We start from the raw sequence: 7363 nt of genomic DNA, 5'->3' as shown, positions 1-7363 counted from the left end.
CTCTGTGTCTTCACATGGCAGAAGGTGAGAGGAATCTCTGGGATCTCTAATAAGGGCACTGATCCCATTATGAGGGCTCCACCCTCATGACTTAAGCACCTACCCAGGGCCCACCTCCAAATACCATCATACTGGGGATTAGGTTTCAACATATGAATTTGAGGGAACACAAACATTTAGTCTATAGCATATGACAATGCTCTTCTACTATTACTTTGATTTTTCTTTCTTCATCCTTAATAAGCATTAATATTTTTCATACATTTATTGTCTATTTTTATTTTTCCTTTTGTTAATTATGCATTTATGTCCTCATCTGGGTCATGTTTACTCAGGACAAACTAAGAGGAGAGAACATAATGTAGAACATGGAGGTCATAGGGAAAAAGGAAAGAAGGCATTCTCCCCAGTAAGCATCACTGCCTGATGGAAAGTAATCTCTTACCCTGGGGACTTGTGATGAATTTGGCATTTTTACTGAATGCCAAAGCAAACATGCATTTTAGTGAAACTCCAGTCTGACTGGTTCTTGGCATTTATGTTGATTAAAGGAAAAACAACTTAGACTTTCACTTTCTTTTTAAAGCCACCTGTTAGCAGGTGGTATCAGCACTGTTAACAGTGAAGATTAAGAACTTTCTACATTAAAGTAAGAACTCAAAAGAAATCACGGGGCTTCCCTGGTGGCGCTGTGGTTGAGAGTCCGCCTGTCGATGCAGGGGACACGGGTTCGTGCCCCGGTCCGGGAAGATCCCACATGCCGCGGAGCGGCTGGGCCCGTGAGCCATGGCCGCTGGGCCTGCGCGTCCGGAGCCTGTGCTCCGCAACGGGAGAGGCCACAACGGTGAGAGGCCCGCGTACCGCAAAAAACAAACAAACAAACAAGCAAACAAAATAAATCAGGAAAATGTATTGACTATCTACAGTGTTTGAGGTGGTGGACTAAGAATTCACTTATGTTATATTCTTTTTGACAGTAGACATGTAATTTTTGTTTCAGAATCCATTTTATCCACCTTTATTTCCCCAGTGCCTAGAATAATACCTGCCATATATTAAAAGTTCAAGAAATGCATAATTATCTCTGATTTACAGACAATAAAAACCAATGATCAGAGAAACTGAGTAATGTTGACCTGAGCCACACAGCTCAGAAGGGATTGTCTCAAAATTCAACATCAGTTTGTCCAAACCCAAACTCTATACTCTAAATATTTCATCTAACATCTCTTCCTAAGATAATGTTTCTCTTGTTATACATTCATTCTAGTGCAAGAAAGGCTAGATAATGCTGTGGAACAAATAACCCAACCATCTCAATTGTTTACAAACAACAAGGGTTCGTTCTCGTGTATACAATGTAATACTTGCTTGTTAGCCAAGGGCTCTGCTCCTCCCTGTCTTCTCTCCAGGATCTAAGGTGAGGTAGCACATCCTCTCTGGACCATTTATGATTACCAAGACTAAGGAACAAAGCACAGAAATCTTGTCCTGGCTTGTTAAAGCTCCAGTCAGCAGTGACATGTAATACATCTGGTCGCATTTCACTCCTGATTTCATGAGTGTCATGAAACTTCATGGGCGCTTAAGCGTGGGAAAATGAAATTGGGTGGGCCCAAGGTAGTGACAAGGGTACTTACGAGTGAAAGAGGATGGCAGGAAAAGCTGAGTCTGAGAAGGAGATGTGAAGATGGTACACAGTAGGGGGAAAAAAAAGCTAGATATTGTGGACAGCTCCTCCCTCTTGTCACCAAATACTCAAATAACTCTGTGATAGTTAATGTTATGTGTCACCTTGACTGAGCCGCAATATCTAGATATGTGGTCAGACATTATTCTGGATGTTCCTGTGAAGGTAATTTTTGGTTGAGAGTAACATTTAAATGAGTAGACTTTGAGTAAAACAGACTATTTTGCATAATGTGGGTGGACCTCATTCCACCAGTTGAAAGCCTTTATGGAACAAAGGCCAACCTCTTCTGAGCAAGAAGAAATTCTGCCTATAGTCTGTCTTTGGACTGGAATTGCAAATATTCCTGACAGAACAAGTTCTTCGTTTAAAAGAGATCATGTTTGAATGGGTAAAGGATGATATCCAATGATATTCAAAGGCATTAGTCCAACTTCTAACAGGCAGTGCAATCCTCAGGCAGAGTACCAAGATTGGAGAGGGATGAAATTTATATGGTCCAAGAGGATAATAAACAAACACATATCCTATTGGTTCTGCTTCTCTGGAGAACCCTGACTAATACAGACTTGTATTTCTGTGTAGAACACATTCATTCCCCCATAACAGGCATCCAGTTGCTGTGTCCAGCTCAGAGTCTCAGTCCCTAAAAGAAGCCCTGTAGTCTTCATCAGTGTGGCTATGGCCCTGGAGATCCGTGAATCAAAGGGCAAATTATGTGCCCCTTTCGCAGCTTATAGGTAGTAATCAAACACTGATGGGAATAAACACTTCTGGAGGATTGGATATGTTCTTTGATTAGGTATAATTCTGCTCTATTGGAGGGGTTCCTCTGTTCATGAATTCTAATTTATATTCTTTTGGTTTGTCCTTTAGGGATATTATTCTTTTTTCACCATGATTCTTGGTTGCATCTCAAATGTTCCTTGGAAAATATGCTCTCCTAGGAGAGATGAGCAGCTTTTTCAACCCACTTTCTGCCCGAGGGTCTTTTTTAAATTTCATGTGTAAGTCTTTGTCTCAAAAACTTAGTTGGCTCCTTACTGATCTGATAGACTCTGTGTGCTGCTAGCTACTCTAGTGGTACGTTTTAGGGTGTATCTCTTAGCTTTTGCTACATTTCTTTGGTTTTCTTCTCCAATTACTTCTGTCTCTCTCTAGGCTGAATTATGGGCACCTAGAACTTATTAGGTTTCAGTGGGGAAACAACATCCCTTGTCTCTAATTTCATAGCCAATGTGTCTAATTGAAATGAATTACTAGGCAGCTGAATCCTTACTCTAAGACACCTTAATCCCTTCAGGTCTTTTAACAATGAGTGTGCTGGTCATACTTTTGATTGAATCCTTACTACAGCCTGAGTTCTAATGAACTATGCCCTGAAGGTCTTCTTGTTTTTCTTGCTTTATATTTTATGCTGCAAGTCCTTGAATTTGTGGACTGTCTTCTTTAATTACTTATAAGTAGGCAGATTATGTTCTGAGCTCATCTTTTTTTTTTCTTAGTGATTTGCTGAACATAGACAACACAATGAATTAACATTATATGTTCTATTTTTTCCCTAAAGATACAAGTTCATTAGTTCTATGGATTAATTGCCAACTCACAAGAGGTGACATCTTCACCAAATGCCTTGCTGTTACATAAGAGAAGTTACCATCTTTTTTTGTCTCCTTTGACAATTTTCTCACTATTTTTATCCATTAAGCATTTAGGTCTTGATATGATAGTGGTCTTCTTTTAGGTATCAATTTTTTAATGAGTTTAGACTAGTTTAGTAAAAGCAACTCCAACATATCAGTGGCTTCAAATAACAAAGGCATATATAATATATATATATATATACACACACACACTTTTTTATTATACATTGGAAATCAGCTCTGTTCTATGCCATTCTTATTTAGGATTACCAGCTGTGGAAGGTTTCATCTTTATGCTTCCATGTTTGCTGAGGGAGACAATTGGAACATGAATATTGCACACTGACTATTAAATCCTCCCCCCAAAAATGACATATGTGACTTTTCTTCATGTGTTAATGGACAAAGCAATATACATGACCACAATAAACTTCAGAGGGGTGGGAATGTGCAATCCTAACATATGCCTGGAAGAAAAACTAGCAATATTAAGTGAACAATATTAATGACTGCTACATGCTTATACCCAACAATACTTTATTTTTGAGAAGAATGCCAGATTGTAATCTCCAAAAGGGCAACACCATTTTTTTCTTGTTGATTGCCACATCCTTGGCTCAGTGCATAGCAATAAGTTGGTACTCAATAAACATTTGTTTAATTAATTGGATGTTACAGTGTTTTCTTAATACTGATAGAAGATGCATGACATTTCAGATTTGTAGAGTTCACTTCAACCATTCCATCAAATACAAGCTCTCACTGTCTTTGCATTGATTTGCAAAATATATATGGCTTTTTCTCTTGGATATTTTCTCTCTCTATGCCATGAAAGTTATGAGTAATGGCCACCTTTCCACAGAAGAGTATAAAATTATTAACAAACTGGAGGCATTTTTAAAAAGCACAGACGGAAAACAAGCTGGAAGGGGGCTTCTGGCATTGGGGTATACTTTTGCTGATGAATTACTTTCTGTACCAGAAACATATTTCAAATAATCTTGACAAGAGAATGAATGAACTGCCAGGAGCTATCCTAAGGCAATACCAAATTTAGGGCTCTTGTAACCAATACCAACTTTATTCTTCCTCTATTGCAAGTATCTTCAAAGGAGTTGTAAACAATGATCGGACAACTCCAAAGATAATAGGTGTGGTTCAAGGAATAGCGTATTCAACGTTAGGACAGCTGAGGAGAAAAGCCAGTCATTTTCTGGGGGACAAATATATTCTCATTAAACAATGCATTACATTTTCATTAAAATGGTACTTATAATCCCTACTGTAAAAATATGAATACATGTATAGTGTGGTGTTGAGTGTGAGGAGGAAAGGAAGGGGAAAGAGGAGAAGATAGAAATGAGAGAGACAGAGAAACAGAAGAGGTTAATTTACTGTTCTTAAGTGTTGAATTACATATATCTACATTTTTTCCCCTAAACTAAAAATAAAATTGCTTTGCAATACACAAACTCAGCTGCAAAGTCACTGATCATTAAGAGTATTCCCAAACTTTGCCTTTGTTGTACCCAACGAGAAGTTGTGGCATTTGTCTACAGAAGCATGAAAGAGTGGGTTTTAGTATGTTTGTATGGAGTAGCACTGGTTGGAGGATTCCAAAAATGCAGCTCTTGCTGAACCTAAAACTTATTGAATTATATCCCCCTCAGAGCATTGATACTAATTTACAAAGATCCAGATTGTATTAGTTTTCCATTGCTGATGTAGCAAGTTAATACAAACTTTGTGGCTTAAAACAGCCGACTTAATATTTTACAATTCTGTAAGACAGACGTCTGACCACAGGTCTCACTGGGATAAAATTTAGGTGTCAGGAGGACTGCATTTCTTTCTGAAGGCTCTAGGGAAGAATCCATTTCTTTGCTAATTAAAATGTAGTTCCTTGCAGTTGTAGGTCTGAGATCCCTGTTTACATGCTGGCTGTCAGCTGAGGGTCATTCTCAACTTCTTGAGGCCATTCACGTACCTTGGCTTATGGCCTTCTCTATCTTCAAAGCCAGTGATGGCAGGTCAGTTCCTTCTCACTTCTGAATCTCTCCAATCCGTTCTTCTGCCCTTCTCTTCCACTTTTAAGGACTCCTTTGCTTAGATTGGGCCTACCTGATAATACAAAATAATCCCCTCATCTCAAAGTTTTTAACTTAAATCATAAGTGCAAAAAAAACTTTTGCTATGTAATGTAACAAATTAGGACGTGGACATTTTAGGGAGGGGGTACATTATTCTGCCTACCACAAAGGTCTAAGTGTCTTATCCATGTGTGGGCTTCTCTGAGATAAATGAGTGAATGTTAGAAGTAAACAGGAAACTAGCCACTCCCAGATTTGGAAAAACCTAAATGCAGTTTACCCTATTAGCATGGGGGAAATAATTGTATACCTTTCTCACTACAAAAATATAGAAAATTTATTATACTTAGCCCAGAAGTGTTTCTAGATGAGGTTCCATAAACCAGTGCATAAAGGAACATGAAACCAAGATGCTATCTCATTCGTTTAGGAATGTGAAAGTGCTTTGTGGGCCCATAAATAATTACACAAATAAAATGTGTTCCTTTAATATCTTCACCAAGTTATGATTCTGAATGTGTGACCATATCTGCTAAACGTGTCCTACAAAGATGAATACAAATATGGATGTGTGATTAAACTTGACTGAAGTGGATTTAATTAACCTGGAGAAGAGAAAAATCAACGAGTATTTGAAAGGTGTCTTTATTTTTATAAGGGGTTAATACGAAATTAGAAATGTGCTGTGCATTTTTGGGGATTGAAGTGGTCCCAGTGAATGCTTGCTTCCAGGATACTGATTTCTGTTCGACATAAAGCAAGATTTTCTAATAATCTGAGCAGTCTAAAAATGGATAGGACTGCGTCATGAGATCATAACCTTACTGTCACTTAGAGGTCAACCAGCAGTGGTGGATGAGCCTTTAGTAGGGATATTTTGGATAGATTTTAAGCACTAAAGAGCAGGGTTATATACAGTTTTTAGTAGTGTGGTCCTTTTTTCCCAATCAAATTTTCTTTCTTTCTTTTTTTTTTAACATCTTTATTGGAGTATAATTGCTTTACAATGGTGTGTCAGTTTCTGCTTTATAACAAAGTGAATCAGTTATACATATACATATATCCCCATATCTCTTCCCTTTTGCATCTCCCTCCCTCCCACCCTCCCTATCCCACCCCTCCAGGTGGTCACAAAGCACCAAGCTGATCTCCCTGTGCTATGCGGCTGCTTCCCACTAGCTATCTATTTTATGTTTGGTAGTGTATATATGTCCATGCCACTCTCTCACTTTGTCCCAGCTTACCCTTCCCCCTCCCAGCGTCCTCAAGTCCATTCTCTACATCTGCATCTTTACTCCTGTCCTGCCCCTAGGTTCTTCATGACCATTTTTTTTTTTTTTTTTAGATTCCGTATATATGTGTTAGCATATGGTATTTGTTTTTCTCTTTCTGGCTTACTTCACTCTGTATGACAGACTCCAGGTCCATCCACCTCACTACAAATAACTCAATTTCGTTTCTTTTTATGGCTGAGTACTATTCCATTGTATATATGTGCCACATCTTCTTTATCCATTCATCTGTTGATGGACACTTAGGTTGCTTCCATGTCCTGGTTATTGTAAATAGAGCTGCAATGAACATTTTGGTACATGACTCTTTTTGAATGATGGTTTTCTCAGGGTATATGCCCAGTAGTGGGATTGCCAATTCTTAGTCTGACAATATTTTTGTCTAGCTTTTTATGTCTTTCAAACATGTAAAAAGTAAATCTCAAGTTTGAAATAGACAAAACTGCCATAATCGAAAAGCATAACATTTACATGAAATGTGCAGATTTCTATATGCTGATGATTATAAACATATATCAATTGATTACTGCACACTATTCATTTGTTAATATATTTTTTAACAGATTTATTTATTTATTTATTTGTGTGTTTGCGCCGGGTCTTAGTTGTGGCAGGCGGGCTCCTTAGTTGCGGCATGCAAACTCTCAG

Source organism: Delphinus delphis, chromosome 8, assembly GCF_949987515.2.
Source record: "Delphinus delphis chromosome 8, mDelDel1.2, whole genome shotgun sequence".
Classification (NCBI taxonomy): Eukaryota; Metazoa; Chordata; class Mammalia; order Artiodactyla; family Delphinidae; genus Delphinus; species Delphinus delphis.
This window is presented reverse-complemented; position numbering follows the sequence as displayed.